This window comes from Tamandua tetradactyla, chromosome 5 (assembly GCF_023851605.1).
Source record: "Tamandua tetradactyla isolate mTamTet1 chromosome 5, mTamTet1.pri, whole genome shotgun sequence".
In the NCBI taxonomy this organism is placed as follows: domain Eukaryota; kingdom Metazoa; phylum Chordata; class Mammalia; order Pilosa; family Myrmecophagidae; genus Tamandua; species Tamandua tetradactyla.
The window spans coordinates 48,298,494-48,315,005 of record NC_135331.1 but is presented as its reverse complement, the minus strand read 5'-3'; positions in this window follow the sequence as shown (position 1 = coordinate 48,315,005).

Genomic DNA, 16,512 nt, shown 5'->3' with positions numbered 1-16,512 from the left:
AGTTAAGAAAAAAAGGAAAACTACACAAAGATTCTTCCACGGAATACCACAAAGTGGCATATATCTGAAAATCTTTTCTACATTATAGTGACTGGTCATCTTATTTCTCTTCTATTTCTGCCTGATAAAGAATTCTTGATTCAAGGTTCTCTGTGACTATATTATTATATAAAAGAGGTGTTTTGCTGATCATTTATAATCATCTTTTATAATCATGTCACATAAAAAAATAAGTAATAATGCAATAATTTACATCTGTGATTTAACCTTAAGTTTGCTGATTTTTCTAGAGGCCCAAAGCCTTTATTTTGACCCTTAAGTTATATTGTAATGGCAAACTTCTATTATCAGAGTTTCTGAATGTCTCAATTTTCTCTCACTTGCCCTCTCTTTCATATCAATCTTCTAATATACATTTGCAAACTCCTCAGATTGACTCTGACACCTTCGTATACAGTATAATCTTGAAAAAATTGTTCTCTCTCACAATTTGATAGCTAGAAAAGTTGGGGAGAGAAATGTATGAATAGGGTGCAGAAAATACCACTTATATCATTGTTAATCCATGCTGATTATCTGTAAAACAGCTTTTGAATGCTCCTAGATCACTACCTCTATTTTCTTTTTAGACCTTCCCTCAAAACCATCGTGTTATATTGACACCCTTTCCTTCCAGATTGAGAGAAAATTTCCATGACTTTATAATGATGACTCTCTCTACAAGCAGATCTTCTTCAATGATAATTTTATGTTTTCCATGAATAACTAATTACTACCTTCTGTTACAGTCAAGTTCTACCACTATTAGACTAATCAGTATATGAACATTTCCAAAGAAAAGAACGGAGAAGTTGTCACCTGGAGAAATCAGTTTATCTGGCGAAATATTAAAATTACTCATACTAGTTGTAATACTCTCACATATCATGGCAAGATATATAAAATCAAAATTACTGTTGCTCATTCCCTAGCTGCCTGAGAAGAGTGGATTTTGTCTTTGCAGCTAAACTTTGAAAAAAGTTGCCTAATAAGACAATGCTTCAAATTAATGTATTAATGTATTCTGTTTTGTGATACACAACAGATCACCTCTAATGCTGAGGATATATTTCTAAAGCCTTAAGTTAGACACCCTGGAACAATATGTACAATTCTTTGTTCTGTTTTTCTAAACAGATCATACATATATGCAGTTTGAGTTTCCTGCTCTCTATAGAATTACCAGAAAAATGTAGTCCCTAAAGCCCCAAACCAACACCATTGTTTTTTCTGTAGACAAGAAATACATATTACTATTAAGTCTGGGATTCATTTAGGCATATCTGTATCATTGTAGAAAGCAGGAAAAAAAACTTTCCATTAAACTTCATTGACATATTGTCTAAAATCATCTGCTGTTGGTAGCAATGAGACACTGTGAGAATGATATGCAACAACTCTGAAAATGATATGCAACAACATTGGAAGCATGTATCCTTAGAACAAAAATAAGAATTTAGTTGAATATTACATTAGTGGTAAATAATGAAGATTTAGAAATTGGCTTTTAATTTTCAGTTTCACTTTAATAAGGACAGTCTCACAAACATGTTTGGCTATTCTGACCTTGATATTTTAACAAGTGATTAATTAAACTGTCATGCTATTTTTCTCTCTATTTCACTGACTAAATGATGAAACTGGGTGAAGATGTGGAGTTATCAGAATGACTTCCAGTGTATTTTCTCTTTCTCACCTCTGCTGTTCGAAAAATCTGATCTCTGTGGCAGGTTTATGGTATAAGACATTAGTTACTAAAAGCTGATGTCTGAGTTACTATTTATGAAATCTTACTATTCAGACATTGAATTAATAAATTTTTCTCAACAAAAAGAATATACTCAAAGTTGGACTATCAAGAATGGAAATGCCAATAAATTCATAGGTAATGAAGAATATTTAAGAATTTGCCACAGGTTTAATGATTTAAGTAAGTTTAATTGCATAAGTGTGTAATAGAGATATTAGCAGTGATTTCTGCATTATATGCCTTTGAAAAGAAAATTCATGGGCATTATTAAAATGGCAGTTCTATTGATGAATTTTTTGATGCATAGGAAGCAAAAATAGAAACGAACACGATGACACTGTTTGATCAAGATTGGGAGTCGGAGGACCTGAATTTGTTATTTTTCAGGCATCTACTACCTCCATTACTTGTATTGAGTTTTTTCTCACTTGCTACTAAAAATTCTGTTGCTATCTGTGAATACCTGTGAATTCCAGTGGCCCCAAACTATCATGCTTCTAGATCACTACCTCTATTTCCTTTTTAGACCTTCCCTCAAAACCATCGTGTTATATTGCTACCCTTTCCTGCCAGATTGAGAGAAAATTTCTATGACTTTATGATGATGACTCTTTCTACAAGCAGATATTCTTGTATCTCTATTACGCACTTATGCAATTAAACTTACTTAACTCATTAAGCCTGTGGCAAATTCTTAAATATTCTTCATTACCTATGAATTTATTGGCATTTCCATTCTTGATAGTCCAACTTTGAGTATATTCTTTTTGTTGAGAAAAATTTATTAATTCAATGTCTGAATAGTAAGATTTCATAAATAGTAACTCAGACATCAGCTTTTAATAGCTAATGCCTTATACCATAAACCTGCCACAGAGATCAGATGTTTCAAACAGCAGAGGTGAGAAAGAGAAAATACACTGGAAGTCATTCTGATAACTCCACATCTTCACCCAGTTTCATCATTTAGTCAGTGAAATAGAGAGAAAAATAGCATGACAGTTTAATTAATGACTTGTTAAAACATCAAGGTCAGAGTAGCCAAACATGTTTGTGAGACTGTCCCTATTAAAGAGAAACTGAAAATTAAAAGTCAATTTCTAAATCTTTGGTCTATATAGGTGTACAGCATTCTGGTTTCTGAGCTATGTAACTTGTTCCAGCCAACCACAGTTATGTTGACATGAGTTAAAACAGGGTACAAAGGAAGGCAACCTTAAGACTCAGCTATTTAGGATGGTCCAAATGTGCAAAGAGGAAAACCACATCTACGACAGTGGAATGAGGCATCTAAGACCCTGGGCTCTAGAATCAGGGAAGCAATGATTCAAACCCCAGGGTGCTGTCTTTTACCTGAGGGAAAATGTAGTCTCAGAGACTCAAGTTTTTCATTAAGAGGAACTGTTATGGTGGGAGACAAAACAAAAAGAAATGATTAACAGATATTGGTGGATATTATCACAAGGCACTGTGGTTAATGCTCAGAGAGCATTGTCAGGAAGAGTAAATGAGATAATGATCATGGAATAAACCAGAAGCTCTCCATAAATGATAAATAGTTGTTTTTCTCTACTATTGTTACCTTGGCTGCAGCTGTATGCTACCACTAGTAGAAGCACTACTATTTTGCTACAGACAATGAATGCTCTGACCTGAAATAGCCTTCGCAATAGTCTTGCCAGATGAAATACAGAACATTCAGTAAACCTGATTTTCAGATTATCAAGGAATAATTTTATAGCATAAAGTTTACGTGGGACATGGTTACATAATATTGCATGATAAACACTTATACTAAACTTTGTTATTATCTGAAAATCAAATTGAACAAGGCATCCTCTATTTTTATTTGCTAAATTTGGCAACCCAACTTCTCAAATATGTGTTTAATTTGCCTTTGTGGTGGAAGAGTACAGACTGTTCATGTAAATTATTCATCAGCACTGTAAAAAGCATTTCAGAGTGTCCCTCAGTTTGGAAAGGGTAGTGGCTTCTTCTGTTTCCCTAGGGGAGAGTTTATCAGGACATCTATTCAGTCATGGTGTGACACATTGTATTTCTTAGGCTAAAAAGAACACCTTTTCAAGAATTTGGTCTTTCTTTCTGGTTGTGTTGGACACTATTTTATTGCAATAGTTTCATGTAGTTGACTATGAATAAACAAGTGACAGTAAATATGCTCATGCACACACATGAATGTGTATATTCCAAATATGTATGTCATAAGGACTTAGAAAACTGCAGTCTGAATTCAAGAATTTCAAAATATTTTCACCTGTTTATACAGAAAGCCCCCAGATATTTCATCAATAACATATTCTCTTGATTGTAAGATTTATCTCTATTGTAAAGAATCTTCAGGCCTTGTATCTGTTCTGACCTATTTATCTTTAAAACAGAAAATGATATTTATAAAAAAGTTATTTCATGCTCTTAAAACCTTGAGTCTTTTTATTCCTAATCCTATTTTTAAAAAGTATACTAGATATTACAAAAAAAAGTTTGAATCTCACAGTATGACAGAACACTATGCACTACAAAAAGATTCTGATTTTCACATTTGGGAGACATTTATGCCCCTCTTTCCATATCACACATTTATCTAAAGATAAGACATGCCTCACACACCATTTGGAAGTTATACTCGAAAATGTCAGAGTTGAGCACTAACATTATGTGCTTTTATTTCCAAAATCGCCCTATGAGCATGAATGTCAATCTAGCTACATACTTTCCAACAGAATTTATTATCAGGGGGTTGCAGTTTTCATATTATGTTAATTTGCCAAAGAACTAAATGTACAGAAAATGAAAACACTTTCTATTCTAAATAATGACAGTCTTAAATACCTTTTTAAAAAATATTTGACAACACTTACCATTATCATGCCAAACTTCTCATTCGGAAAATAGTAACAGAATTTTCAAGTCGGTTCCATCTTTATTCATTTGTTATGAGTAAGGGCAAACGCATGAAGTGGGTAAAGCTGGTACCTTGTGACACCCTCCTGCACACTCAGGGCCTTTTTTCTCTGTCTCAGAATCTTCTTAAACACTTGTGGAGGAATGAATAAATGAAGACTGAAGTAATCAGATGGTCACTGTTGAATGCAATGCTGTGAATATGATTAATCCCAGTGAAATGGTGAGGCTTGGGAGGGATTGAAAGTTTGTTAGATAAATGTTCCCCCAATTAAAGAACAGCAACTAAAGAATGACAAGTAAATGCAACATGTGGTCCTGGATGAGATCTAACAAAGGGGGAGCAAAGGCTCAAAAGAGATATTATTGGGACATGAAAAAAGTTGAAACACAGATGGCAAGCTTTATATCAAAGTAATAGTTCTTGAACTTGCACTTTAAGTGTTATGTAGTGAATGTCCTCATTTGTAGGAAATGTAATGCCAGTCATAAGTTTTCAAGGATGATGATGAATACAACCTACCTACACTCACGTGTCCATATGGTCACTATAAAGACTATGTATTTTTAAATTTATTCCTTTGCTAAGAAAACTGTCCAGAGTGGGCTAAGGGGAAAGGATTAGATATTCATCACTTGAGCATCTGCTGTCACCTTCCAAAGGACTGGCAGGAAGAAACACTTCTCCAAACACTGTTGGCTCTGTTTAGCTAAGAAACAAACTTCTTTACTGCTTTGTGAAGAAGTTTCATGCAGTCATGCTGATTACACTACCTACCATTTGTTTGGTATTTTATGGTCCTTAAGAACGTTCATAAATAATTTTAGAGGCATGATTAGCCACAGTTCAAGGAAACTCCCTTCTCCCTGTGAGATCTTGAATTAATAAACTTTTTGTTTACTTTGTGTGTGTTTTGTTTTAAATAAGACAGGAAATGAAAGATTCAGAATTCCAAGGAATGTACAGCAGTTAAAAGGGTTTGTTTTCTTAGCAAAGATATTATTTTTGATTTTTTATCAAGACAACATGGGACTCAAAATTATCCTCAGCCCTCTGTTCGGGTGTTGTTTCTTTCATTTCAAAAGTGTCAACATTGAAATGCTCCCCCATTGCAGCCTTTAAAGAAGAAGGATTGGAGAGGTGAACCAGATAATTCCATCCATAAATACAATCTCTTTAGGTGGCACCTGGTTACCATTTCCAAGGGGCAAGATGTCAAAGCTTCCTCTATGTCACATATAACTGATAAAGATTATATTCAATTAAAAATTTTCTCATTTGGGAAACACCCTTTTCTCTAGCAGGAAAAGGACAAAGTAGTGGCATGTTTAATTTCTCAGGACAAATCAGATGAAATTTTTTGTGTGTGTGTGCGCAGCATCTCAAACTCCCATTCTTTATCTTTTTGTAACATATAAAATATTTTTCGATAATGGAATGGCCAGGTCTGTGCAGAACTCTGCTGTAGTAAAATGCTGGTAATATTTATCAAGATCCCCATGCCAAGATACAGGAAAACTTGTCACATGGCCTCAAAGCAGAAGTGCAGATTTTCCGAGAGTTTCCTACCATCTAGTTACCCAAAGTGAGGTCTCCGTACCATCAGCATCACCTAGGAAACTTGTTACAAATACAGAATCTCATGCCCCATCCCAGACCTACTAAATCATTAACTGCATTTTAACAAGAGCCCCGGGTGATTCATATGCACATTAAATTTAGAGAGGCATTGTTTTAGCACAAACACATTATTTCTTTAAAACCTCACAACAGGGGGGCCGCGGTGGCTCAGCGGGCAAAGTGCTTGCCTGCTATGCCGGAGGACCTCGGTTCGATTCCCGGCCCCAACCCATGTAACAAAAACGGAGAAACAGAATACAATAAAACAAGAAAATGTTTAAAGATGTTTCCCTTTCTTCCTTCCTTCCTTCCTTCTCTCTGTCTTTCCTTTAAAAAAAAAAAAAAAAAAAACCTCACAACAAACTTGTGGGGTTAGATGTATCCTTAGCGTACTTATGAGGATATTGAGGCTTTCAGGAGTTATTAAAAATAATACTTAAATTCCCAAGAGTATAACATAGTAATAACAATAAGTAAGGAAAAGGAAAACATTAGCAGAAGTACAGCGTAAGTGCTAACACTGGCTCTGGTATCAGCTCTGTTACTGGACAAAAGTCGTGTATCCTCTTGCTTGATATGCTCCACAACCAATTCGTAAGACACGGGGGTTTCAGAGAGAAAAAAGTTTATCACTAGGCACATAGTAGGAGAGCAGATGGCCCAGCAGCCTCATTACTGTACCCCTAAACTGCACTCATTCTCATAGCTTTATTAGAGAAAAAGCTGGGAAAGGTTTAGGATAATGAACACAGTGTACCAGATGATGTCATTAGAAGTGATCTAATTATTGAGCATGCGCAGATTGATTCCATGCTTAGTCATGCAACAGATGTAAGTGTCAGGTCCCAGAAAATAAAACTTAATATGCAAAATGGATTCTGTGGCATGGGGGCCTCTTCAGTTTTTCTCCCTCAGCAGTTCCTCTGACAGGACCTGATGATAAACGAGCATGGATGGGCCAACACCCCACCTGCCAGAGGCCGGACCAGAGGCCATGAGCATGAAGTCATGATGTGCACCAGTCTGATATCTCCCGGCGATGCCTGCAGCCACACCTTACCTCCCACCCTTCTTGGCATGTTTTTGTCTTTTAAAACCACAAACTGTCAGAAAGAAAGTCAGGGCCATTTTTCCTTTCCTTTTGCTAGCAGGTTTCGCTCGCTCCCACCTGCCTGCTCTTCCCTTGCTTTCACTCTGTTTCTTTCTCTCTAGCAATAAACCCTTTAAGCTTTAACTTGCTCATGTGCAATCCTTTAACAACCCCATGCTTAGCAGTAAGAAAATGGCAGAATGAGGTATAGGTAACTTGCAAGTTAGTCTAAGCTACTGTATTTGTCCAGTGGGCCCACTTTGGTTAAATCCAGTCTCGGTTAGTTCTGGACTGACCCAAGACCCTTCATTAATAAGCATCAGAGGCTGTCTTCAGTGATTACAAGATTCTAAAATTGAAAAGCTGCGTACAAATGAAAGTTAGTCATAAAGTTTTTACCATCACAGGGGCAGAAGGTAAGGGCTATACAATCATTGTCAGAGATCAAGGCAGCTAGATTACAATTTAGAGATTTCAGGAATTTCCCTCTGCCATTATACCAGAAAGCAAAAAGGAATACCTGTATAATGATTCAGTAATTAAAATCATCCCTTAAATCCTGATTTTTGGGTTACAACTGTGTGAGTCAGACCCTGGCTCTATCTTTCACCAAGTGTAAAATCTTGGGCAAGTTGCTTAATATCTCTGAGCCTCAGTTTCTTCATCAGTGTGATGGGAATTTTTAAAGAACTACCTACTGATGTTAGGAAGGGGGAAGATTAAATTAAGTCAAGTAAAGTGCTTAGGATGGTATCTGACATGTAGTAGGGACTCCATAACTGGTAGGTGGGTTGTAGTGATAAGAATAATAGTAACAGTCATAGTAACTAACCTTTTCCCCAGCACATTTCACATGCTTTATCTGATTCAATCCTCTAAATAGCCCTTTGAGAAAGGTACAGCTGTCACCTCTACTCTGGGGCAGAGTGACTGAGGACAAAGTCACGTGGTTGGTAAATACAGTGCTGGAATTAAAATCCCAAACTGAGCTCCAAGTTATGATACTGCTCATTTAGTCGAGTGCCTCAAGTCCAGCTCTTTTGAATGCAAGCCATCTATTTTTCCACCATGGTGCACTTCTCTCCAATCATGAATGAGAAGAGTATTCTCTGATGACAGATGACTCATTCATACTATTTGATTCATGATCATTGAGCTTTTAGATCTGCTTCTCTGCTTTACACCCTGCTGATTCCTTTACTCTGCCTGGGCCCTAGTGCATACCACCTTGCTTGCCTCCAGGGCAGAAGGCACAGTTTCAAATTCTCTTCCAAGGTAATGGAATCCTGAGCTGAGAAGTGCAGCTTCCTCAGGATTCTATCTATTAAATAGCCTCTTAGCATTCCTGTTTCATGGCCCTCTGAGGGCGGTTTGCATGTTGATGGGGAAATCCTGAAGATGAAAAGACTTAACCTACAAAACGTCTGTCTAATGATGGTATGTACAGGGCTGTACACTGTAAGGTAAAATGGAACTGAAAGAATAAGAAAGGTTTTCCAGATAGCCTCTGATAGCCTATAGACTAATGACATTCTAGATAGCAGCATCCCCAAATAAAAGTCTCTCTGAAGCAGCAGAAGGGACCATAATTATCTGCCTGCAGTTTGAGGAGGAAATTTTAACCTCACCAATATTTTTCATAGCTAATTAAAAAAAAAAAACTACTGTGATGGTTTGTTAAGATGTGAACCTGCTTCTCTATGCTAGCCGAAAGCACGGATGGGCTTGAGCAAGTGTATGGTTGGAGGACAAAATAAATACTGTTATTCTCCATCTCAAAGGAAAGATTGCTGTTCCCAGCAGGAGGAATAGGGAAGGCAACACTCCAGTTGTCTGACACTCTCTTAGGAAACAAAAGTCCAAATTTGGGAAATTTAGAATCATTGGTAGAGTGCAAATGCTAAACTTCCGTAATGTTTCATAATATGAAGGACTTTTATAGATCTGGGGAAAGAAAACATTTGAATTTAATGAGTCCATTTGCAAAAGGGCTTGGGTATTTTGAAAGAATCCCATCAGAACGCAGGGAGTGTTATTGGAGTCTGAGTTCTCTGTTAGCCAAGGGTTTAAATATTGAGGTCTTTGTCACGTCTAAAATTCTAAGTCCTTGAACAGGATGGGAAAATGTCAGTTGGATCTTCAAAGAGATAGAGAAGCCATCTATGGTCTGAATTCTTGGCTAGTTGGAAGGATGAAAAATGGAACCAGACTAGAAGCATAATGCTTATAATTATCCCTTTTCAGAATATTAGAGGTTTCTTTCCATGTTTAAGATAAGGCCAAAAATATTTCTTAATAGAAGAAAGACATACTAGCCTAAGGTCAAAACAACAGAAGCATCTGTATGCATGGGAGTTCCAAAATGGTATACAACAGTACAGAGCTGAAAGATTTCTAAAAATATATAGAAAAAAAAAAAGAAAATGAAAATCACAAAACAAACCTGATTGGAAAGAAATTGGGACAATGGGTTATGATTTGGGGGGAATATGTAGTTGATCATTCTATTTCACATAGTAGCTCAAAATTCAGCACTGAACATCATGCCTGGCTTTTTTTTTCCTTTCTTCTATTCCTTTTGCTTTAACTCAACATATTTTGTCATTATTTCTTTTTCAGAGTGAGTGGGATGTGATATTGAGGTTGCTATAGTTACTCATTTTTAATGAGTTTGGTGATGGCTCTCCAACCAAATAGCATTTTCTCACTGAAAAATATCAGAGGGTTGTGGAGCAGAAATTTGTGACTGAGAGATGACTCACCAAAATATAAACACAGGAAAATATTTAAAAATGAAGAATAGCATAATTTTTTGAGCAGGGATTGTTCTTTGAGCTTCTCTTGTCAAGTGTTATGATTTGAGGGCATTTCAACACCACTTAGTTGAGTAAGATTTATTTAATTCCTTAAAAAGCTACATATTTTTTGTAGCTTCTTCAAAAGTTAGCATATCTGTTAATAACAGAGAAAATATGATGGCAAAAGTTCAAATACAATTTCCAAAATTTTAAATGTACTATCACTTTAAAACGCAGAAATAATTTTTGGATATTTTGTAAAAATTTAAGCTCTCTTTTAGATTAAAAAAATTGATATTATTAAATATACCGCATTTATAAAAGGACAGTATAAACTTTATAGAGCATAACTGGATAAAGGATGTTCAGAGAAAGTGTCAAAATCTCGTTACTTAGGAGAACAAAATGTTGAAGATACAATTCAAACTAAAAAGGAAGATTTAAGATATCTGTCATGCAAAAGATAAAGAAATTCAGTCTATTGGAAGCTTACAGAGAAATTACCCAGGGAGACAAAGAGTAGAATTTGGCCAAGATAAGTTTGAAATATTCATGGCTATGGATATCAGATCCTTGAGCTGAATGTTCAGTACAACTCAGCAAAATTCCATTTGATTATCCCTCTTCCAAAGTGAGCCCAATTGTAAAAAGCAACTATAACCATGGCTGAGTTAAGAAAATTTCCTTGTCTTTATTAGCATAATATAGAAATAGTTTCATTAATATCATATTGCTTCAATAGTTATGGAGCTATGGAAATAGTAAAATGACATTGGCTCAGTAAAAACACTCCGAAGTAAATTCAAGTATACGAACATCTACCATATATTCAAGAATTATAGAAAAAGAGCATTTCTTTAGCAACTTAACCCTTTAGGCCCAACCTCCCCCTTCTCCCCTGAAAAAAAAAAACAAAAACTGTTTTCATATATAGTCTAAAGTCCTTCCATATTTTAGTCAGATAGAAAGGCATACCATTTTATAGGATAACTTAACTTGGTTAATGGATATAGTAAATCAATTTTTTTTTCATTTTTTCTCATGTCCCTGGAAGATTGTTGGGAATTGAACCATGTTCCCCACAAAAGGCATGTTCAGGTCCCAATCCCTGGTCCTCTGGGTATGAACCCATTTGTAAAATGGGACATTGAAGATGTTATTAGTTCAGGAGTGCCCAACAGAAAGATGGTGGATTCTAATCCAATATAGCAGAAACCCTTAAAAGCAAAGGAAATTAGACATGGGAGGAATCCATAGGCAGCAATGGAGAAGCTGGAAGTCAACAGAACCTGGAAGAGGAAGGAGAAGACATGGCCATGTACATTGTCATGTGATGGAAAAGCCAAGAAACTCCAAAACTGCTGGCCAGCCAAAAGATATCTACCGAGATGGAAGCAAGCCGTCTTCCCTCTGAAACCATGAACCAATAAATTCCTGTTGTTAAGCCCACCCATTGGAAGGTATTGTTTTAGTAGCTGGGAAATTAAGACAAAAGTCATCTTGTTTCTGAGACTAGAACTAAGATGTTCAACGCAATAGCCACTAGTTACAGTACCTACTAGTCTGAACTGAGACATGCTCTAAGTATAAACTGCTTGCCAGATTTCAAACATTTAATACCAAAAAGTATAAATTAACCATTAATCATTTTATATTGATTACATTTTGACTTGATAATGTTCTGATTGTATCTGATTAAACAAAATTTATTATTAGTACTTATTTCGACTGCTTCTTTTTGCCTTTCTAATGTGACTACTAGAAAAATTGAAATTACATATGTGGCTAGCAATATATTTCTTTTTTTTTTTTTTTTAACATGGGCAGGCACCGGGAATCGAACCTGGGTCCTCAGGCATGGCAGGCAAGCACTCTTACCTGCTGAGCCACCATGGCCCACCCGCAATATATTTCTTTAGACAATACTGGGTTGGAACATAGTGGTCCCAAGATAAGGAATTCTTTTTGGCAAGGTTTTCCATTTGGACATTCTTTTTTCCTCAGAGAAACATTTTAAGTTTGTAGGGTTCCTAAGCCAGTTGACGAAGTCTGTATTGTATTTGAAATACAGTACTTCAGGTTACCGGCATTGAACAATTGATAAAATTGTTTCTTTAGGGGAAAAATGTACTAATTCTAGCTTGGGACAGCAACACTCATGGTCCCTGGATTTAAAAGGTTTTAGCAAGGGAGTTATGTGTGGATTCATAAAAAAGGTACGAGGTGAATAGATGTCACACCCGAATTAGTGAAAGAAAGTATGTTCTGCTCCTCTTTAGACTTTGCAAGGAAGCACAGCTTCATACCGCCATTCTGCAGATGTGTGCCAGGTCATCTGATATAGAAGCAATGGGTGGATCTCATAGAATAGGACTTGCTGACAGAATGGAACTATTCCCTCTTCCTCAGCAATTTTCTATGTACGTATTATTCTTAGATTCATGATTACGTTTGAGTTACTCATGTTACTTGTGTTCATAAGCATACCAGAACACTGGTCTGGTGGGGAGTTATTTAGAAACCATTTTTAAATTAGCAGGTATCTACTTAAGTTTCTTTGGTTTATATGAACAGTAGAAATAAAAAAGTCAAGGAATTATAACATGTTGATTGGGCTGAATGGAAAATAATGTTTGAAGTAGGAAATTTATATTCGTTGTATTAAGTACACATGACAGTTTTTAAAGTTCATTGAAAAATCTCTAATTCAGAAGTAAATAGGCTGATTCAGGGGTTCTCAAACTTTAGCATGCACCAGAATTTTCTGAAAGGTTTATAAAAACACTGACTATAGGGTCCCATATTCAGAGTTTCTGATTCAGTAGGTCTGAGGTAGAGTCTAAGAATTTGCATCTCTAAACTTTCCAGTGCTGCTGCTGGTATAGAAACCACACTTTGAGGACCATGGGGCTAAAGTTTCCTCAATGTTCTGAAAACATACCAGCAAACTCAGTTTGATTTTCAATTGACTGGCTTTTGAAATTCCATATAGCAGTATGATAAAAATAATAATAACAATAATAATAATGATGATGATGTGAACAAAACTCCTCCATTCTAAAACTAAACATTATTCGCCTAAGAAAATCAGTGCTGCGTAAAGAATTAATCTCTCAAAGTAAGGTTAATGTAGATTTTTTCAACAATAAACTTCTTTTATTCTTTAAAAGCTTCTTCCTTTTGTTTCTAAAATAATAAGGATGGCAGATTAATTCTTTATGACTCTGCATGGAACAATTTTAGTTTTAAACATCCCGTGTTGAGGCAACATATTATTATATCATCAGATGAAGGGATTACATTTCCTAAAGCAAAGAAAAAGACAAGAATCATATTTCAGGACTATTTTCTGAGGTCATAACTAAATCTAATGACACTTTTTCTTCAGGACTCTGCCATTTAGAATTAGTTCATTTTTATATTAGCTTAGTAGCTCTGTGATAAAATCATTTAAATCTCTAAAACAGGAACAAAATATGTTAGTCATCTTTAAAAACAAAATTCATTAAATAGTTACAATGTTATGCATGTTTAAATGGATTACTGCCAAATAAAACTTAATTTTGTTCTTAGAATATGCCATGGGGAAGCAATTTTTCATATCTATATATTTTAGTCTATTAATAAATATCATTTTGGCAATCATTCCATTTATATCTATTTCCAGCGTTCAGTTTATTAAGTATTCAGCTGTCTCTGCCTGACAGCCTTAAATGTCTAAGCCATTATTGACTAAGTAGTTTAAACTCAGACTCCTTTCTTACTCCAGGTCCTGTACAATCTGAAGCTAATTCATTTGCTCATAATTATTTCCTCAACATAAACCTTTGGTAAAACTTTTGGTTTATAGACCTTCAAATTTACTTTGCATTTTCCTACCTCTGAGTATATTTTTGGAACTCCCTGCTTTCTCCTCTCTAATCGTGTACATTTTATCCACCTACCTTTTCAGTCTTTCTCACTAGGTTAGCTCTTACTGGACATTTACACCTTCTACCGTATATTCTTCTAGGATCTTCCATTTGCATGATTTCTATTTACCAGGATCTAAAACAAGCCATTTACAGTAATCATCAAAAGGATGTAGGTACTACTACCATCCCCAACTCGTATGGATTCAATTGTGTCCCCGCAAAAAGGCATGTTCAAGTCCTAACCCCTGGCCCTGTGAATGTGAGCTTACTTCTATATGGGGTTTTTGAAGTTGTTATTAGCTTAGAAGAGGCAAAACTGGATTGGGGTAAATCCCAATCCAATGTGTGGTGTCTTTAAAAGCAGACGAAATTTGGATGAAGTAAGAAAGATACTAGAAAAAGAGACAGCAATGAACATGCGTTGGAGGCAGAGATGAGTTATGTCCCAAGACAAGGAATATCACCTGGCTGGCCACAATCAGAACACGCTACAGACTTCAGAGGAAGCCTGCTGCACTCCCAGCACTTTAATTCTGACTTCTAGTCTCCAACCCTGTGAGAGAATGAACGTCTGTTGTTTAAACCAATAACCTGCAGAACTCTGTTACAGCAATCCTAGAAAGTTAAGACCCCATATTCACATTGAACACTCCTGAAGCTCAGAGAAGTTAAGTAACTTGTCCTAATCCCAGATCTATCAAGTACCAGAGCTGAGACTCAATTTCAGATCTCTGTATCTTACAAAATCATGGAATACCACTGTATTTGATTGGCCTTCAAATTATGAATGGGTTAAAACAATTTTTTAAAGTATGAAGGGTATTTTAGTACAGAGAAGTGAGTATTCACAATTACTTGTGCTTTGGAATTCAATTAAAGTTGTATATTTAAAATACCTAATTTTAATTAAGCTTTAAAGTTCACATCACTAAGCTGCTTATTTTTTCTTATGAATCTAGTGATTTTGTGTTAAGAGGAAAACAATTCACTTTCACTTTGATAAATGCCAAATTAATTAATAAATTTGACAGATTATATTCTCCTAGACAGTTAACAGCATTTACAAAGAAGATTAATTAATTCTCTTTGGACATTTCAAACTATAGTTCCAGATTTATCTGATTAAATCTATACGCCTAAATGTTTCCAAGCATGTATGTAACCCTTGTAAATCTAATTAAGCAAACTTCAAAATTCGGTAAAGTGTATTCTCTTGAATGTAGCATGCTTAAAAGAATAAATAAAGCACAGTTGAAGCTGCACAATGATTTCAAGGTTTTTCTTACATGTACTAAGCCAATATACATACTCTCAGTTATTATTTTTTTCAATTGTTACCAGATTTCCCATTTTCTTGAGGTAGTAAGATCAAATTATTGAAAACAAGGAGTACTGAGGTAGAATTACCATGTTAGCAGGACGGTCAAGAAAACTTGCTTGAACATTCAGGACCATATAGGATTCAGTTCTTCTTTAGAAATCAATGACTGGAACAGAGTCTTGGTGGAATCTTCTGGAATTATTTGACCCGAGCTGGCATTTACTAAGTTGGGCCTCTCCTTCTAGAAATAAGAATCTTCAAGATCCTCCTCCCTCCTTTTTTTGTATAATCTGGCTTATTACTCACCTCCCTTATGTGCGGGGGTGGTGTGAGTGTGCATGGTCCGGGAATTCAACCTGGGTTTCCCGCATGGAAGGCGAGCATTCCACCACTGAACCACCCGTACACCCTATGTGCTTTTTTAACCAAAATATCTCTCATAGATTTCATTACAAAATTTGAGTTGAAGCAATCCTATCCCACCCATCTATATTGTAGTGCTGTTACTCAATCTTGTGTGACATTTTTCCCTAAAAGGTTTTTCAGCCTAGGTGTTCCTTTATATATAGAAACGCAAGTCCACCTTTCCTTTAGCATACCTCCTAGTGTTTGCCATGATTGCACAGAATTAATACTAAAATTATCACAACTTGGCCAAAGAGGGCCCCCTTAAACTGACCCCTGTATTGCTATTAGGCAAAAAAAAGAGAAAAAGTCATCCTAGACTATCTTGATTTTCACAACATGAAGTCATAGAATCAGCTCCACTCCAAGGATTCTGACTCGTTTTAGTGAAGAATCGCATTAGAGGCTAGGTACTAAGGATATATATGCCTGTACTTAGGGGTGTAATTTCTGGGTAAAGTGATTATACCTAGATTGATTATATAATGCCCAATTGTTTTCCAAAATGGTTGTACCAATTTATGCTCCCAACCCTACATGAATTTGTATTCCTCCACCAACTTGTTAACACTTACATTGTTGAAATCGTGATTTTTACAGACTAGTGGGTGAAAAATTCCTTCTAATTTTGGTTTTAATATTGAATTCTAGG